This window comes from Pongo abelii, chromosome 13, assembly GCF_028885655.2.
Source record: "Pongo abelii isolate AG06213 chromosome 13, NHGRI_mPonAbe1-v2.0_pri, whole genome shotgun sequence".
NCBI classification, from domain to species: domain Eukaryota; kingdom Metazoa; phylum Chordata; class Mammalia; order Primates; family Hominidae; genus Pongo; species Pongo abelii.
The window spans coordinates 73,489,972-73,511,269 of NC_071998.2; the positions used below are offsets into that span (position 1 = coordinate 73,489,972).

A 21,298-nucleotide genomic window follows, 5' to 3' on the forward strand; every position below is an offset into this window, starting at 1 on the left:
TTTGCTGTTGTCTGATCAGAGGAGTTTCTAATTTACATTTTAAACCAGAAATGCCTCACCCAGGGCCCCTTAACCACACACATCTCCTGCAGGTAAAATTCTTTCTGGGTTGTGTCATCTTGAGAAATATTACTTACCTAAGTATCTATTTTTATAACATTCCCCAAAAGGTATTAAAATGGAAATTTCCTGGAAGATGAGAGTTAACCAGATTCATTCAATGTCTAGGAACAATCCAGATTACAAATTGCTTCCTATTTTCAATCACTGATATTTAGTCACTGGGAGTTCACCAATGGAGGCAGGAAGATAGAAACAGCAGGAAGCATCGTGCTGAAGGTTTACTGCAAGCACAGCCTCAAAACAACTAGGGCTTCTGCAGTCATAAATGAATACAGCACAGGATAAGTGGAATGGCCTGGGTAGATTTAAATGCTTCCTCCACCACATCTGCTTTATGACTCAGAGCCAAACACTTTATCTCTCCAGCTTCAGCTTCTTCAACCATAAAGTGGGTATAACAATATAACCTATCACCTAAGGGTAGCAAAGGGTAGCTGTGAGGTACAGTGCATGGTACGATGTTGCTAATCAGTAAGTGCCAGCCATTGTTTCCATCCATTATTATTATTAACCCCACTCCCCAACTGGGTTAAAAAGAAGTAGATGGTTGTCTCCTGTATATGTCTGGGTGGTGTTTCATAAAGGGCTCAAAGGAAGAAAATCCTGTAGTATGGGAGCTCCATGGACAGAAATGTCTTACGGGTGGCAGTACTCTGGGAACTGAAAAGGGACAATTAAATTAGGTCATGTTCAAGGTCAGTCTGCAAAAGTTATAGTCCCTGGGTACATAATATCTTTTCTGTGAAGCACCAGGTAGAAAATACTTTAGGCTTTGCAGGACATACTATCTCTGCTGCAACTATTTAGCCCTATCACTGCAGTGTGAAAGCAGCCTAGACAATGCATAAATGAATAAGTTTGGCTGTGTTTCAATAAAACTTTATTTACACTAATAGGCACAGAGATAGATGAGCCTTGCTGTGCTGACCCGTTACCATCTATTAACATAAGGCCCTGAGCTTAGCAATGTGCATGGGGCAACGCAGACCTCACCCTTCCACACTCAGATGAACAGGCTTTTATTCACATCGTGCCCCAGGTCCAGATCAAACTTTTTCATACACAGAAGTTCATTCTGTTGACATTACAGTATGTATGTGCTATATGTGTGTACACGTATATGTAAGAATATGCAGCTCTTTATTTAAGAGCACCTGTCTTGCAGTGCACATTTGCTCTCCCCGTACTTCTATCAACTTAACCTGAGTGAAGTTAAATGTAGGCATAATCTAGTAGTGTTAGTGCAAGTAGGTATATTATAGTTATTTTTCATGGAAAAAAATATTTCTACTTTGGCAAAAAAAGGAGCTGAGAAGGAAAAAAGGAATACAATATCAATTTTTATGTAAAATTTCTCTTTAGGTGACATCTGTCACCTTCCCAGATTTAAGACAGTCCCAGTTTATGTTCGTTGTCCTATATCCTGTCCACATGAAGCATCTAACTAGAATTTCCCTTTCATTTTAATCAACAAGTTGCATTAACATGTATTACCTATTATTAAACTGTGTACCAACTGTACATTTAAACTTATTAACAGTTGCATTAAAATAATCCAGGGTGAATTTGTTGTATCTCCACTTTCACCTGTTAGTGTGTGAGACATCCATTCAGTGAAAAGATAGAATAATATGTGGCTAAATCAGAAGATAATCAGGAATAAACCCATCTCTCCTTTCCTGACCTTTTCCAGACACAATGTAACTAAAACTTTCCTTTCAGGGGCAGGAAGCAGAACACTCACACTCACTGATAAAACAAATTAAGCTTGGACAAGAGAAGCTGGAGACAGAAAACTCCTTCAGGACTCAGATGGTGGTGGAGAAAGATTGGAAGCAGCTGCCTCGGCCAACCACCTGGAAAGTCAGCCAGCTGTGCTCCTATCTGCAAGATGTGCAAAATGCTGCCAGGCAGCCGTGTGGTCAAGTCAGTGGGAAATGGGAAAATTACAAGCATAGTGCACATGAAATATGTACAGAAAACAGAAGTTGGATAGACCTGCCTCAGAGCAATGTAGAGTACCTCGGATGCTCTTGCTACAGTGAGTTGACCTTTTTTATATGGTTTAAATGTATATCTAGTTATTTTATTGGATGGCAATGCTTTTATATTTTGCAGTAAACTCTTCTGGCAGCAATAACCTCGAAAGTAGATAAATGCATAACTGCTCCAAATGGTGAACTGTCATAGCCAAGAGGAGCATAAGGAGACATGACAACAAAATGGAACATGGTGTCCTAAATGGATGCTGGAACAACAACAAAAAAGGGACTTTAGGGAGAAACTGAGGAAATCCGAATATGGACTTTAGTTAATAATAGTGAATCAATAATCAGTTCATTAATTGTAACAATTGTACTGCACTAAAGCAAGATATTAATAAATAAGGAAAAGTGAGTACAGGTTACACGGGAACACTATACCATCTTCGTTTTTGTTTTTTTTTTAAAAAAAAAAGCTTCTCAGTATTATCCTCCATCATGGTGCACCATGGTGCCCTAAAGTGATACCATGGTGCCCTACAGTGGTATCATTAGCCGCATGAAAACCAGAAAATATAAATCTCCTGAAGAAGCAACAGGAACTATGTCTTTTAAGACAACTGTATTCTTCAGAGTCTACAATTTTACTCATGCAGCTGCAGAAGGCTTACTTACATACCACCTGTGAAACATGACTTTTTTCTTAGGTCAAGAGACTTGTTCCAAATTAATTCTGCACAAATTTTTATTATAGATTATCTTGTACAAATGCAAAGAGTGAAATGAGAGCTGTGTATATTGCCTGCACTAGCAGAGAAAGAACTTCAAAAAGGTAAATGAGGCTAGTTTTATATCAATGCAATGAGATGCTTCAAAAAAAATAAATAAACAGTTGCATCAGTTCCAGCAATGGTTTGTTTTTTTCCCATCCACTGAATGGAATCAACGTTCAGGAAGTTCATTCTGTCAAAGATAAAACATACAATCTTATTATTACGAATGCTATTATAAATTCTGTGAAAAATAAAAGAATAAAGTGTTGTAGTAAAAATTATATTTTTACCAAATTAAGAAATCTGTGAAGTAGAAACACACTGGAATTGGTGGCACATATAACTGAATCCAAATACACTTTAATATTCTGCAGACTGAAATGCTGTCAAAATTTCAAATATATTGACACACATAATTACATTATCTAAACATTTTTGCAATAGTCATTTTCTCTCTTTGTGGCTTATCACCATTCAGATTTTGGAAATCTTTGAGCCTTTGAAGAACTACTTGGCAAATCATTGTAAATGTCCTATTTTTTTTTTTTTTTTTGTAAACTAGTCTTCTAAGCTTTCATTACATTTTGTTCAAAATCAGTTGGAAAATTTTAATCAAATAACTCAACAGTGGGAACCATATAAAAGCTACCATCTATTTTTGAAGCTTTTTGCAGACTGAAATTAATTGAAAAGTAAGCCTGAAAACAGGAAGACACTAAGGAATTAAACAGATTCAATGATGAGAGTTAAAATGTACAAATGAAATTCTGTAATTATTATTTGGAATATCTGAACTTATGAGAAAGATCTTTTGAGGGTCTTCCTATCTTGATTAAATTTATATTCTGTAACAATAGGATGGAATTGAGAAGTCCTATAATTTTGATGTATCTAAGTACTGGAAAACATTTAAAAGAATCATAAACGAACACAACTTGATAAGTCTTGTCTTATAAATGTTAATAAATTTGTCAAAGTATTTGTTAAAGAAAGTATTTTGAAAGGAGGTAAAGACATAGAACCTGTGAAAATCGTGGACTGAATTATTCACATATGTTAACATTTACATGTCAATGCCAAGACAAAAAAGAATTTACGATATCCTCCACTTAGAGTTTACTCTACAATGATAGTTCAACACTTGAGAGTGTTTTCTTAATTAAAAAAATTATGATCTACACAGAAGAGTCAACTGCTGATGTCAACAATTTCAAATTTAATAGTCAAAAAATGAAACCATAACTCTAAAGATCACAAGCAATATTATAGAAAAAATTAAGAATATGACCACATTGAAAGAAGATGTATTCTTCAGAAAAGTACCACTAATTCCCGCATTAGAGATAGATATAGAATTAACATTAAAATACGTGAATATGTTCCAGTACTATTTTGCACATGCACTTTTTAATATTCACATAAGTGATAAGAAAATTTTTGCTTCAATGTACGTAAACCTTTTATATATTTTACAAATAACTTTATTTTTAAAATTTTTGACTAGAACTAGTATATAGGACCACTATATAATAAAAACAATTTGTCAGATAATAAAATAGTATTTTGATAAAATTATATAATTTAAAGTACATTAGTTATCCTCATTTTATTCTCAAACAAGTCCTGGTTTAGGGAATCAACTCTATGGCCACTCTAGTTTCCTGTCTCATTTCCTTCACTCTTTTTCCATCCTTAGGTGCTCAGTGTCCTCAAGTATTTTGTAGAGGGCTTAATACAAAATATGTAACTTTTCAACAAGGAGACAAAGTTCAGATGAAGCATGTTTTCTTAACTGATTTCACATCACTGTTCTGGTTTTTTTGTTTTTTTTTTCAATTTTTGAGATTGCAAAAGTTGAGAAACAAATTCTTCCCTCCCTGGTCACAGTATATTTTAATCTCAGTCTTTGATCAGAATCTAAGCCTTTCATATATGCTATCTAGAAGCCAAATGCTACATATCAGTCAAGGCTTTCCCAAAAGTCACCTCTGAAAGTCGGCCCTGAATACTCCAGCCACAGGGAAATCCCTCCCCTTCTATCCCCTGCCATTCTTTATCTGAGTCCTGTGTATTAAATTTTCTGTGGATGTTTTACCTTCCCAGTTAACCCCATCAGTCTCATATCCCTTGTAGCACCCGGCACCTATAGTTTTGACATGCAGCAGCTTCTCTATTAATGAATGAAGGAAGGAGGCAGGAGGTCTGGAGAAGAAGGGATCAACGTGAACTGATGTGGAGAAGGTGGAGTTTTATACTGGATCTGCGACAGGCTCAGAACTCTGACTCAGAGAGGATAAAGAAGGCAACAGTGGGAAGGAGTGAGCAGGTAAGCCTTGCCTGCACACGGTTAGGGAGAGGACGAACTATGGGAAATATGATTGCCAAGATAAAAAGGGTCTCCCCTGCTGAATACAGTGAGAAAGTAGGAGATTCTAGAAAGCATAGCAGATTCCATCTGAACTTTACACGCACCAGCATGCACCAGTCTTCAGCGTGCTGCTGCCTTCTCCACTATTTTTTCCCTTTTCTCCTTTCACATTGTTTTCAATGGGGATGCGCCCACTATTTACCATATAACAGATGCTAAGAAAGCTGAAAATAAGTCCAACTCAAGAAACTGTCTGTCTTGCTGGTATCTGGAACTATTTCTGACATGCAAAGGCCCCTTTATTTTGTTCCATGATATGGTTTGGCTGTGTCCCCAGCCAAATCTCATCTTAACTGTAGCTCCCATAATTCCCATGTGTCATGGGAGATACCTGATGGAAGGTAACTGAATCATGGGGGCAGGTTTTTTGGTGCTGTTCTAGCGACAGTGAATAAGTCTCATGAGATCTGATGGTTTTATAAAGGGCAGTTCCCCTGCACACACTCTCTTGCCTTCAGCCATGTTAAGACGTGCCTTTGCTCCTCCCTCGCCTCCCAGCCATGTGGAACTGTGAGTCCCTTAAACCTCTTTTTCTTTATAAATTACCCAGTCTCAGGTATTTCTTCAAAGCAGTATGAAAATGGATGAATACACTCCACCTTAGATTTATGTTTTTGTGGGCTGAGGTTGCTGCAATCTCAACATCAGCTGAATGGCTAAACTAATGTATCAAATCTTGAATATATTTTGAATATACTTCAATAATAAATGTGGGGGCATTTTTAACAAAATAAGATTTATATTTGTTAATAACATATATGTGAGTTCCAAAAATAAATTAAATTACATGATTCTATGGAGATCAACAAAGACAATATATTGCATACATAGATAACTCACCATAGCTTCTACAAAAGATAAGGATTTGCTTGTCATTCTAAAATCTCCAAATGATTTATTAATATACTACCGAATCATGAATACCAGTAAAGAACACTTTTTCTTTCGAAATCAGTACATTCTGGAATATGTAAGTGCATTCTACTTGTTCATTCAATAGCAAATATATTTCCTGAATTAGCACTTATTATATATTGAATACCTACCACTGATTATTAAATAGTTGGCATTTAATTCTGAATTATTATTGGTATCATGGAAAGATAACTGTTTGGTTCCTCATCACATTTTGTTTACAGTTAAATAAACCTTATGCTCAAATATACATAACACTGGCAAGAAAATTTGTTAGAATTCTACACAACCTGCTTTGACCTTTTTATTTTATTTTATATATATATATTTTTTAGACAGAGTTTCACTCTTGTCGCCCAGGCTGGAGTGCAATGGCGTGATCTCGGCTCACTGCAACCTCTGCCTCCTGGGTTCAAATGATTCTCCCACCTCAGCCTCCCAAGTAGCTGGGATTACAGGCACGCGCCACCATGCCTGGCTAATTTTTTTGTATTTAGTAGAGATAGGGTTTCAACATGTTATTCAGGCTGGTCTTGAACTCCTGACCTCAGGTGATCCACCCACCTGGGCCTCCCAAAGTGCTGGGATTACAGGCATGCGCCACCATGCCCGGTGCTCTGGCCTTTTTAAAAGCCTATTTCAAAGGTTACATTAGTTTGCTATGACAGTTAATGTAATTAAGCATGAAATTATTGTCTATGACATCTTTGAATTATGTTAAAACTATTTATATATGTGATATTATTTGTTTAGTGTCCCAAAAGACATGTCACTGAGTTTTATAATCTACTTTTAATTTTAAGAATCACTGATTTTTACCTACCTACCTTGCTACCTAACCATCAAACACAAAGATAATAACAGTGTCCCAGTCTGTTTTATGAAAAGACACAAAAATAGATCAAAAGTATCAAACCAAGTAAAATTAGTTGTAGAGATTTTCTTATGAATTTCTTAAACACATTTCCCCTTTGAAATAAAATGTTGTTGACATCTCTAATCTGACATTTCAACAGTTAAGTAAGACCCTTTGAGAGGCTCCTGGTCTCACTCCATGGTGCTTGGGGTACATTTTCCACAAGGCAGAAGCCTCCTGAGACAGACCCCACTGCCCATCATCTGTCCACTCCACTGCTTTCCCAGCAACCTGCTGGAAAGTTTAACTATTTTTTCATTTGATTTTCTGCAGAAGGGAAGGGTGATTTTCTGAAATGTGTTTTTAAAAAAAGGTAGCCAAAAATCTCATTAAAATCCGACTTTGGCACATTATTCAAGGATCAGTTGTCCTGCCACTGGTCCACTTTTGTGCTCCCAGAGCCACAGTTCACTAAAAGAGCAAACAGCCTTCAGATCTGCAAACACCATCTGCCAACAGAGTTTGACCTCAACCCCCAAGAAAAGTCAAGAAAAGAAAAACCAGTCTTCCCTTAATTGAGTCATCATCTTAACTCACTGGTTCATCAGATAAGGAAAAAGCAATTTCAGTAAGCTGTATATTTACATTTATCTCAGTTTATATTTTTTTATCCCAAACCTTTAACATTCCCTTGGTTTCCAGTTCTGTGGTCTGAGCTGCACTCCTTTCTTACCTGCTTGGATAAAAACATACCCTCTGGGCAGCAAAATGAATACAAAAGCTACTAAAGAAAATGGAAATAAGTGCCTAATTGTTGCTTTAAATCCAAGAACTATACAGAAAGTTGTCATAAAGTTATTACAATAATTTGCTTGAGTGGACAAGGAGAATCCACAAAGCAGTAGTATTTGTTTATCTTGGTGTGTAGTTTTTTAAGCATTCCCCTAAGACTCAAAAGAGAAAGGATTAAAAATAATTTCAGTGACCAACATATGAGGTGACTGACAGACTCCAGTGGATTCATTCAGCATGAACCATGCCCACTCCTGGCTGGGCACCTACTTCTTATTTGTATTCAAAATAATATAACTCCATGTTTTGTGCTTATCTCTCTAAGTGGCTGAATTTCTAAAAAGATAATTTAGAACTACAGCATCTACTTGAGGAACCTCCAAAATAAACAAAATTGAAAAAGGAGTTAATGTATGAATAAAAATGGAACAGGAGTAAAACTACAAATAATATTAATATTATAATTTCAAAATGATGGCAGCACTCCAGCTATCTGAAACTCAGGTATCTGACGCCAAGAAGAATCCAAAAGGAGGTTGGAACGTCAGAAAAAGAAAAACAGCCTCTGAGACACCCCTGCTTGGTATAGAAATAATCTACATTCAAACAGTGCTTTTAAAACACAATTCTAATGTACCTGATAATTTGTTTTCCAAAACTTCAACAGACAAAAGACCCAGGAAGGAAGGAAGTACTGAGAATAGTAAAACGTCATTTGGCAGCCTGACGGCAAGGACAAACACTCCACACAGTAACTTAAAATGCCAAGCTGAACCACCATCTCCACAAATCCCTGGGGATATCATTCTACTCCCTCCCGGGATAAAACCAGACTTCATATGATGACCCTGAGTTAGCACGGAAAGCTTCAGTGATTTTACAAACAATTTTTCTGACCGATGTGTTGCTCACGTCCATATGCTTACCAAAAGACTTGTGACAGATGATCACTGCAGTACTATGTGTGACATCCATGACACAGAAATTATCCAAATGAACATTTTTAGTAAACTGGATAAATCAATTGCGGTATTTTCACACTGTGGAATAGACTACATCAGTGAAAATAGAAGTTTTAAACTACAAGCTCACAAACATCATGGTGACTGAAAGAAGCCAAATGCATTGTATGAACCTATGTATGTAACATCAAAACAGAAGCAAAGGACAATGACTTCTCTGGAAAGAGGGGTCTGCAGTGATTGAGAGGGGACCCTGGGCTTCCGCAACGTAGTAAAATGTTCTGTTTCTTCACCTGCATTCTGATTTATTCAAGCATTCCATCTGAAAACTCAGCAAGCTGTACACTTACGTTCTGTGTGCTTTTTTTGCATGTGGTTTTGTCTTTGAAGAATACATTCACAAAATATACAGAATACTTGATGGTGTATAAATGACTGTATCTTCAAGGTAAACTCAGTCATGAACATCTCAAAATTCAGATATCAAATAACCAGAAGCACCCCAAGGCAAAATTTTGAAGTCAGCGAAGTTTATCTCTTCTACCTCAGTTTAGCATTTTTTTTTCTGGGTCTTTTCTGCCTTTTTGAAAGCATCTGCCCAGCAGATGTGGCCACATCCCACATTCTCGCTTCTCATTTTCTCAGCAGAGTTTACTACACGCACAAACTATTCAGGGATTCTGTTAAAATGCAGATGCTTCAGCGAGTCTGCAGTGGGACCTAAGAGTTTGCACTTCTAGAAATGCCCTTGACTAGCAGAGAGAAGATGTGATTTAACACCAGTGCCCGCTGAGCTGCTGGGAACTGAATAATGAATCTAGCAGCTCTCTTGTGGCTGCTTTAGGACCTATACCTGGTGTAACACTTCTGGCTTCCCTGTGCTCTCATATTACATCCCTGTTAGTAACTTCCAACTCGGGGACAAAAACTAGTCGTTGGGCATAGCAGATAGAACCCATTCCTACTGGAAAAAATTTCTTCCTGTTCCTCATTAAAACGTCAGCCTTTGGACTTCTTGGCACAATGTCTTCCTTTCACAGAGCATTTGCGGAAAGGAGGGAAGGAAGGAGTGAGAAGGAAGGAGAAGAAGAAGGGAAGCCAGAAAGCAGTGAATTTGCCCAGGAAAGTCCAGCAAAGCAAAATGTTTGTGTGGCTTGCTGGATGGCTATGGCTGCCCAAATCCAAGATGGTATCTTCTGTGAGGTGCTCAGTTTGAAGTTATGAGTATTTTGATGAAGAGTGGGATTGTAGGGTGAGGACAGAGGGGTAGGAACAAGGTTGAATAATAAGACCTCCCAGAGGGGCATCTCAGAGCCATAAGCAGATGTAGGGCAAGCCTTTTCTTGGGAGATAAAAAAATATTAATAACTTTAAAGTTGACTTAGAAATTTGGTACTTTGTTGTGGAGTGTTTAGGCATTTGGAAAGTGGGGGAGTATAATATATGTATAGGAATTTTTCCTGATTCAAATAGTTTGAATTTTCTGTTACTTACAAGCTAGAAGCATTCAAAAATGCTCTGTGATCTCAAAACTGAGAATATTTGAAAAACTTTCTTAGTGGCTATGATGGTGAATTTTATTTATGTCAACTTGTCTAGGCCACAGTAGCCAGATATTTGCTCAAACATGTGAGTATGTTGCTGTGAAGGTATTCTGTACATGAGATTAACACTTAAATCAGTAGACTTTGATTAAGCAGTTTACCCTCCATAATGTGGGTAGGTGAGTCTCATCCATTCAGTAAAGACCTTAACAGAACAAAGACTGATCTCCCAGGAGGAAGAGGGAATTCTGCTAGCAGATGACCTTTTCACCGGGACTGCAACCTCAACCCCTCCCTGGGTCTCCAGCCTGCCATCCTGCCCTGCAGAGTTTGGACTTACCAGCCTCCACAGTCACATGAGTCAATTCCCTAAAATTAATATCTCTCCATCTCTCTCTTTCTAAATAATATGTAAAGAGATATGTGTGTACATATGGTATATATAACACATACATTTTATATGTGTGTCTGTGTGTATGTACATGTATGCACACATACACACATCTTATTGGTTCTGTTCCTCTGGAGAACTCTAATACAAATGTCTTAAATCACTGCACTTTCATTGGGGCTAATCAATGTAGACCAATGTACCAGCTTCACAGTGAATGTATGCTAGGACTGATGAAAAGAGCTGAATAAGAACTTTAATTGTTACTGATAAGAACCTTAATTTTAAATATCATTCAACAGGGCAGGTCACTTCCCAAGGCTCCAAGTGCTCAGCTATCCCATCATATTTTCATTTTAGCCAGGGTCATTAGGACTCTAACAACCTAATAGATTTCTGAACTTTTGTGGACTAAAGCACTTTTATTATCCTGAAGACAGCTCATTTGCTATAATCTCTTAGGAGAGAGGTGATGCATTATCCTTTTAGACCAATACAAAACCTTGAATCTGTGTACACAGAATCAATCTGACATTCATTTCTGTCTTTGTGCCTTGCTGGAGCTTCCCATGAGTTCTGGACTCAAGATGTTTTTTTAGGACTTCTCTGCCATAATGCAGGTACCTGCACCATCAGTTAGCTCACTCCCTAGGTCAGTAAATGAAGTATGCTAAAGCAGAAATGACTTTTCCCAGTGTGCCCCCAAGTAACAGCCACTGAAATGCAAGTCCATTAACAGCTGCATGCAGCAGGCTACAGAGGAATGCAGTGTGGACCTGATGCCGTTTCGCACTGTGGTTATACTGTTAGCACAGACTGTCCACCTGTGTTGTCTGGGTTCTCTCAGATCCTTGTGCATTTTGTCCTTGCTCCACTAACTAAGCAGCCACAACCCTACACCTCCATTAAGCTTCCTTCACCTTCGGGGAAAAAAAAAAAAAAAAAACCTGCAAAATCCTATATTTTCATGTTTAAACATTTTTTCAGATTATTTTTTAACTCTTATTTTAGGCTCAGGGGTACATGTGCAGGTTTGTTACACAGGTAAACTCGTGTCATGAGGCTCTGTTGTACAGATTATTTCATCACCCAGATACTAAGCCTAGTACCCAATAGTTATCATTTTTAAGATACCCACAGGTATTCTGAACTACTGTATTTCTATGTCTATTAAGATCTCGCATGACTTTTTTTACTGTGCTAGTATTTTATTAGGATTATTACTGCTTATTTGAGTATTCTCATTATGGAAGTATAGATATTGAGTTGTCTGCACCATTCCTACTTTTTTTTCCATATGCCCTGTGTATGTTTGCAGAACACTAGGCTTTTCTGGAATGTATACACTGTGTTCAAGCAGAAATGCCTACACTGTAATTCATTCATTAGCATCCCCAAGCAAACCATATCTGCCAGTTTGAAGTACATGCTATACCAAGAGATCCTCAAGGAGGAAAAGAAAAAGTATTTTGCACTACAAACACTAACACTAGTTTACAGCATTCCCATCAGAAAACATGACACAGGAGTATCCTAAAATGGATTTTCTAAACAAATGTGGGTTGGTTCTTCATGAATTCTTCCACCTCAGCTCAGAGCAGACTGTAATTCTGTTTGATACAAGCAAGAATTATGAGGTGACTGTGTCATCCCAGGGGATGAAATGGCAGAGTTCACCATGCTAGGCAGATGGGCAACAAATCAAGAAATGCTGCCTAAACCTCCCATAAGCCCTTCATCCTTGCACCAGGTAGCTACAGGGAGCTAACAATAGTTGATACTTTCACCACTGCATTCGGATTTCAGAATAAATAACTCCTTTTGTACTTTTTTGCTTTCTATCTAGACATTTAAAATATATAATTGATCAAAGATACTATTATGATGAAATGGCCATCTGAGCATGTGCCATACTTTTACAGTTGTAAATGATCACAGAGGGCATCAAGGCTGAACCTTCCCAGAAGACACCCCAAAACTAAATTTTAAAAATTGAAATTGAAGATAGTGGCTGCTCTTGGTGTGCACGTGGTGGGAAGGAGCTCTCAGAACATGCCATTACCTTGGGTGTTTCTTCCTGGTCACTTAAAAATGGAAGACAAGGACAGATACATGTGAGAACATTTAAGGAACAAAGCTTGACTGAACCTGTTAAGAGACTACTCTAAAACAAAACAAAAAAAGAAAAAACGAAAAAAAAAAAGAGGAAAAGTAACCCAGATACACAGCTTTCGTGGCTGTTCAAATTTCTTAACCCTAAAATACAACTTTTGCCTAATGGACAAAGAATTCCAACAATGAAAGAAAACAATACTACAATACCAGAAAATATGACCTCTTATAACTAAATTCCCTTATTTTTTATCACAAATCATTTCATTCCAATTGACTTTTCAAACATCTTAAAAACTGTGACAGCCAAGTACTTCCAGCTTCAGATGAATAGAAAGAAAAATATCAGAGTAATAGGTATCCTGGACATCCCAATGCATTCACAGCTTAGCCCTCCTCCCCTAGGACATACCCATTAGGGCAGCATAACCTGGAAGTAGAAAATATTATACAACAACATCTGTTGAGCCTGAGTGAGATAACTCTGTAAAGTACAATAACATCTAAGAGCAAACAAGAAAGTAAAGATAAACTGTCATTGGGTCAAAAGGGTATCCCACAAACTTAGAAGGGAAATAACACCATTAAAGTTCTAAGTTAGGATGTCATGGAACAACATGCTCGAATCAACAGGGATCTTCAAAATGAGATCAAACCTAACATTTGAATTAACCAGGGCACATTCACAGGTTGCACACTGGAAATGCTGTCTCTTTAGCTATGCAAAATTGGAAATTTGCACTTAAAATCCAGCATCACTGTCAACATTGGACCTGCATCCTGCATGGCAGCTGCTGTCCAGAGCTGAAAAGTGGCTGAGCTGAGAAGTGGCTTTCCTCCCAGCATACAAAGCAGAGGCTCTTACTGGCCATAGACTCCACATCACTGGGTCAGCGTTACCTGCCTGGCTCTGGAGGCCTCCATGTTTGTGAGCCCTCCTCCATCAATCACAGCCCACAGTGTAGTATGAGCGGAAGGAGCTTGGAGGTCATCTGACAGGGACCTGCAGTCCTATTGATGCTGGACTACAAAAGAAAGAAGTTTTGGCACACTTCAGCCTTGTAAAAGAAGGCATGAAGGCGTCACTTCTCTATGGTAGAGGGGTGGAAACTCCCTGAGTGTAACTGGTCTGTTTGATTTCTGACCACCACTGAGAGCTGGACCCCGGCCATCTACCTCGTGATTCTTGCTACTTTATATCCTCACTGATGTCATCACCTTCTGAATAGAGAGAAACCAGCCAAGCAGCTTGGACTTTTGGCAGGAGACTATTTCTAAGTACTAGTGCCTCGTGCAGTCCTGGGCATACAGTGGATACAAAAAAAAATGTTTAAGTGAAGGAATGAACAAGTAAATGAATGAATGAATGAATGAATGAATGAAAAATAGGAAAAAAGGCGAGAAGAGTTTCTTCTGTGGGAAAATAACACAGACGTTCCTTGTTTAGGATTGGGAGATTTAAGATTTACTTTTTCCATAGTGTTATGCCCTCAATTTAAATGACAGAGGAGATAAATACACATTGAGAAATGAAACACTTATGTTTTCTGTCCTATATAGTTCTTGAGGATTTCAAGTCCCGTTAGAATATTTCTCATACTTGATTAACATGTAGACCTTATTAAAGACTCCTGTGAGGCTGTGCAGTGGCTCACGCCTGTCATCCCAACACTTTGGGAGGCCGAGGAAGGCGGATCACCTGAGTCCAGGAGTTCGAGACCAGCATGGCAAACATAGTACTATCTGTACTAAAAATACAAAAATTAGTCGGGTGTGGTAGTGCATGCCTGTAATCCCAGCTACTCGGGAGGCTGAGGCAGGAGAATCGCTTGAACCCGGGAGGCAAAGGTTGCAGTGAGCTGAGATCACACCACTGCACTCCAGCCAGGGCGACAGAGTGAGACTCCGTCTCCAAAAAAAAAAAAAAAAGAATCCTGTGAATTCCAGAGTTGACTTAAACATTGCTTATAACACATTACACTTAACTATGAACAAACATAAATCAGATATAAACTTCCTTGTACCAACAGCATCAGTACATTTCTAAAACCGACACACATTTACAAAATCAATGACATCAGAATTAGCAATAGTCAGCTAACCTGACCGGGATGCAGTTCTCCAAGCTACATCTCCACAGTCAATGTCAGTGTGGGACTGGCTCATACGTGGCTATCTTGAGCACATTTCTATGATCAAAACCCCATTCTCCCATCACTTTTCTATTGAGACCACAGAAAATCCAGTACTCTGTTGTCAGTCACCTTCGGATTATGTGAACACATGGCTCACATGCACAGCCCACCTTTCTGCCTTCCTTTTTAGCCCAAGACAATGCACACAGTGTTATGGGACGCCTCACGAACACAAAGGCAGGTTTTGAAATTGTGTAGCCAAATCTGTAATACAAGAGTCATCCAAATCTGTAATGCAGGTGATTTGGAATGAGCTCACATCAATTTATTTTACATTATTGCCAAAATGAAAATAAGAATATTTGGTCTCCTAAAACTCCCAAAGATATATGTAAGGACCCTGAAGGGTCTATGGCTCCCAATTTGAGAAACATTTGATGTGAAACATCCATAGTCCAGAATGAGTGGTGTTTTGGTGAGGCAGGAGGGATTTTCCCATTCATTATTCCACATCCCAGGTCGTTCAGGTGTCAGAAACTCCTGAGTATTTAAGAAGGTGAGAAACAAGGTCAGGGTCAGGTATATAAATATAGTGCCTAGTGAGATGTCAAGGGCAATGTCAATATTGGGTGAACTGGAGAAAGGATCAAAGAAACGTGCACTACTGGAGCTGTATATCCTGTTTTTATAAGACATATAGACTAAGGCCTTAAGGGTTAAAATTCACTCTTCTTATAATTACTCTGACAAAAGCAATTATCATTTGGAAGACCCTGAATATTTACAAGTTGAAGCAATGAACTTGTTTGTTTGACAAAATTCTAAAGAAATCCTATGTGTCATAGATAAATTCCACCATTAGAACTTCCCTCTGGGAGACAGACAAGTGTTTTACTTTCCATTTTACAACCTCATATGAGACTAATACAGTCAGGTGAGGCAGCCCTGAACAGTCAGAATAAATATTCTCTTCCCATTTCCCTCTTCTGACTACATACTGCACTCAAGTGCTACCCAAATTGTAATAAGTGATACATGAAGCAAGAAGGCATACTGTATATACCCTCTTAGGAGAGAAAAAGGATTCAAAACACACTTGGAATCACCATGGCACACTAACCTTTCCCCATATGATACAGCTACTTTCATTGTACAAATGAAAAAAGATTGGATAACCTGGGCAGAAAATAAGAAACAGATAAAGATTTGTACATGCTTAAAGAGACAGGGGTAGTGTAACTGAATTTAACAGTAGTTTTGGAGAAAAATAAATCACAAGTTCAGGTTTGAGGAAAGGTTAGAGAAGACTCTGTAGTTCTGGGAGTACAGTCTCCCTGGTAACACTAAGTTTTAAGACTTTTTCTTTTTAAGCCTTTTTCTTTTTACACAAACCAGGACAGAATAAATCATCTTTCTTCAAATTCTGAGAGCAAAGCTCTGAGCAATCAGTGAATTCTGAGGGTCACAGCAGGCCACTGCTCAGATGGCTAACACTGAGAGCCTTCTAAGGACTAGAAGGCCAGAATACCTTTCCAAAATCTGAAAGCCAAAAAGAAATTACTACCTTGAGATTAAATTCAAATATCAGAACCAGAAGTGGCCACCACCCAGCAAGTAGAGCTCATAAAACCTAAGGCATGCACAGATTCACAAAAGGCCCAGGAGGAAGGATCAAAGGTTCATTCCCCCTACAATCTGGAGCAAGGTAAGTATGCCCGCTCTCACCACTCCTTCTCAATAAAATACTGGAAGTCCTAGCCAGAGTAATCAGGCAAGAGAAAGAAATAAACCCATCCAAATTGGAAAACAGGAAGTCAAATTATCTCTGTTGGCTGACAATATAATCTTATATCTAGAAAACCCTAAAGACTCCTATAAAAGACTCCTAAGCTTTGATAAATGAATTCAGTTAATTCTCAGGATACAAAAATCAATGTACAAAAATCAGTAGCATTTCTATACACCAATAATGAGCTGTAGTTATCAAGAGACAGGTTTCTCCCACTCAGCAGAGTAATGATACACATAACTGTGACAGAGAAAAAGCAAAAAGAGAAAGAGAAAAAGCAAAAAGCTACAGAATAGCAACAGTTAGAAAACAAGGAAATACAGATACAGACATAAACAGAGACAAAGATGTTAGGATCCCGGTTCAGAATCCAGAAAAGGTAAAGAAACCTCCAGAAAACCTATGCCGAGCATACTGATAGATCCCAAATCTGGTACTCAAGGTAAATACCCCATACAGTCAAAAGCACCCTTGAACCTCATCTAGGACTTGGGTGTAGCCCACCACCATGTTGCAAAGCTAGAACACATCTTCTCTTCTTGGATGAGAACCAGATATTACTGGCCATGAGCATGAAAAAATACACACATATATATATCCATATATACATATTCATATATACATATATTCATATATACCTATATATATATATGTCTTTAAATACCACAAACACATCCCAAAGCACCAAGATGCTCACATGTGGAAGATACTCAAGAGCTGAGATCAAAGAGGAAAGAGCTGATTTACCTCTCTCATCTCAAGGTGACTCAGGGCCACCTTTCTACTAAGTGGAAAGAGCGGAAACCGAGGCAGGATGGAATCCATCAGTCTCTCTTCCTTTCCCCTCCATCTGATCTCTGTGTTTCACTCCCTCTCACCACGTCCCCCTCTGCCACTCTTATCTCTGGCCTTCTCTCTTGCTCTCCGGCTCACTTCTGATGTATTTATGTCTTTCTTTGCCTCTGTCTCTCCTCTCCCTTTTCTATCTTGTCAAGCACTGTATCATGTAAATTAAGGGAGCTGTGAAGCAACTACACTATTACAAAACAAGGCAATCACTCTGAAAAGGGCTAAACTAGAACCAAAGAAGGGGAAATGGAGAAGCAACCCTCACCAGTACTGAAACTTTGCCCCTGCCTACTGGCAGCTACTTGTTTTTAAAAATTTCCCAATTAAATAGGATTGCTGTCCAATGGGTGAGCCTTTCCTCTTGAGTTTAATAAGGTAAGCCGTTTTGCCAATCTTTGTACAATTCACATGTGGAAAGTTTTGGTTCCTCTCAATTAAATTTGTTTTTAAATTACCAAATAAAAGAATCCCCTTAGACATTGTGCATGTAGAAACATCGCAAACCATGTGAAATAGCTAACGGTGCTGATATTGACGTCTCAACAAATCCTAGCCTAGCACTGCCTGGCAGGTCACCCATCACTATACCTGCCACACCCTCAGGCACCTGACCTGAAGCTGTCCCTCCTTTGGATACTTTTGGGATACCTGTGCCCACTCACAGACCCTCGGTGGTTCCAGTGCCAGCTGCACCCTCACATTCCTGTTTGTGAGAATGTGGGGTTTTCTAAGTTAATTTATCAGCATGAATCAATTCACAGATAACACTCAAAATTGCTGCAAATGGAGTTGAGAAAACACTGAAAAGCTTCAGCTCTGACTAGAGGTCAGAGAAGAGGCCTTCATCCCTCCTCTCAGCCATCCATCAAATGCTCAATACACACACACACACACACACACACACACACACACAGCCTATTTCCTTCTCTTGGCAATCTTTGAACACCAAGACTGGCTCAAAACAGTAACTAAAAAAAAAAAAAGTGAGAGAACCTGCAAAAGAAGTAGAGAAAATGCTCACAGCATGAACTACACTCTCTCTCAAAATGCAGATATATGAAACAACAATCAAAGAATACTGATTTATTCTATCCATTTGGCAAACATTTACTGAGTATCTTCTGAGTAGGAAACTCCCTTTCACCAAGACAATGACCCAGGCATCAGAAACTGGCAAGGCTACATTATAAGTTGGCTCTCTGCCCTGCCCCTCCACCCTCAACACCCACACATTTTCTTCCTACTTCCAGGACTTTTCTTAGCCTGGTAGCACCTGTCCTCCCAAATTCTCTTATGTAACTACATCACATTGTCCTGCTGCCTTCATCTGTTGGCTGACCTTATCAAACTGACCAGGAAGTGGTCAAGGCCCATCCTGACCTTGCAGACCCTTCACACCTGCCAGGCTCAGCTTACCCAGGTCACACAACTCCTTGGACAATCCTTCCTCAGCCTTCAAAAGAAAAAGTCCCTCAATTTTCTAAGAGAAAATGAACTCAAGAATGACACACACTCCAAAAGCTACTTTCATCCCTTCATGACGCAATATTATCTTCCCTCTAACATCACGACTACTGATGACTGGGGAGTTTAACCCAAAATTGCTTAATATTTTGCTTGAAAGATTCTTTAAATGAAAATCAACAGTGTCATGCTTTGCCTTTATAGGAACCAAACATTTTCCTATTTAATATCCGTTCTTCTCAAACTGGATGTGAACATTCCCCAGGATAGCTCTGGGGCAGACTGTCCCCAAGGGATAAGATTGAGTCCCAGGTGGGAAACAAAGCCACAAGCTGGAATGGCACACCCTCCTGGAAAGACAATTCTCCCTTCAGAATTTATATGAAATTCTCCCTTCATATTTTATATGAAAACAAGTCCCAAAATATTGTGTACAAAGATGAACAACTTAATGACTTTTTAAAGAAAAACTCAAGACTTCAAAGAAAATTCTTGCTTGCAGCCGTCTGTTGGGCTATGTCCACAATACAGGGAGTTTCCTACAAATGTTCTTTGCCTTTAAATGTTCTTCAATGAAGTTGTTGGAAAAATGTTTCATCCACACCATGAGCATCTTGAGGGCATGAACTACATACCATTCTTCTCTTTGTCCCCAGCAACCTAGGACAGTATCTAAGCCAGTATTTGGCATATGGCAGGCAATTGGTAATGTTTGTGGAATACATTTGGCTGAAATAATGCCGACAGCATTATCAATAACAAAAAAATGTTTAAATCACATTTGGATGGAAGGAAGGAAAGGTGAACAGCTGTATGAGGAAGTGAAGTAGAATTAATCCAATTTACCAAAACAGTGGATGGCTGCCATGGTAACAATCTGATGCAGCAACTCAGTTTAGATCTCTTCCACTTGAACATGAGAGGAAGACAAATATTGTACTTCTTAATCTCACACCAGGAGGTGAGGCTTAGGACACAAGTCTACCAGGTGACACAAGTGGCCATTAAATGTAGTAATCTCTGAAGAATTTGGAAAGGCAACATGATAATAATAATTCCACCAATAATATTAATTCCTGGTTTGTACGCTGATCCAGGTCATTTCAATCATTTAAGGTTGTGTGTAAAATATTTGTTGCTGAGACTAGACAACTGTGAAAAACAGATCCACATGTATGCATACATCATATCCAATATGATGTGGACTCACCCTGCCTCATTCCTAAAATTCTTACTTTTTTTAACTAGCTGCACCCAAACTAAGTTACAGATGAAAGATGACTCAAAGAAAGAGTATAGGTTGTAGCAGTGTTTAAATTTTGCTACTTCCCTGGTTGGGGAGTAACTCATTTGTAAATAATAGAAAAGATCGTTACACACCCACTTTCTCTACACAACCCTTCTATGGCAGTGAGTCACTCTCCATGCCCAATATTCCCCTTACTTTCCAAGCTGGAGGGAGAAGTTGGGAGGAGGAGGAAGTGAGGACTTCCAATGAACAAGCACACTGACAACCTTCCAGGGATGCTTCCTTTTCAATGTTCTGTCTCAGATGTGCAAACTGCCAACCAAAATGATGCCTTTCAGGGCGTCTTAATAACGACAGCCAGAGCTCAGCAAAATTTCAGCTAAAATCCAAACATAAAGCAGAAAAACACTTACGGCACTGAAATGTGTGTATCGCCGGGGCATGAAGTGAAAAATAGCAGCTTGGAGACACCCACCACACCAAGGCATGGACAAATGCAAACGAAACTCAAAGAAGAAAATCTGAGCCTCTCCCCCTCCAGGCCCTGAAATCCCACCTGCAGGCAACCCCTTACCTCCTGATAATTAAGTCCGTGATTTGACACGTTATTTCTGTCAGAGCAATAAGAGCAGAGAATATAGTGTGTCATTTTATCATTTTATTCCGTCACATAAAAAGTGAGTTTTTCAGTTCACAAAATTTGGGGTCAAATCTCTGCTGTTTAACTGGGCAAGTCCCTTAACGTCTGTCTAATTTCCAGGTCTAAGTTCAGAAATAAGCTAGCCTATCTTCTAGGGATGTTATGAAAATTAAATGCGTGAACTCTGTAAAATGCCTAGCAGGTACATCAAGAATATTTGTGTCCAGCAATATAAAAGCCCAACAAAGTTTCCTTTTCTATACAGTCTTAGGAAAACGACAAATCAGAAAACTA

General features: G+C 38.7%; 1 protein-coding gene across 1 annotated transcript in view; it reads right to left on the bottom strand.

The window, feature by feature from the left end:
• Nucleotides 1-21,298, bottom strand: part of RASEF (RAS and EF-hand domain containing) — a 77,698-nt gene that overhangs the window by 55,020 nt on the left and 1,380 nt on the right. The window lies entirely within an intron of this gene.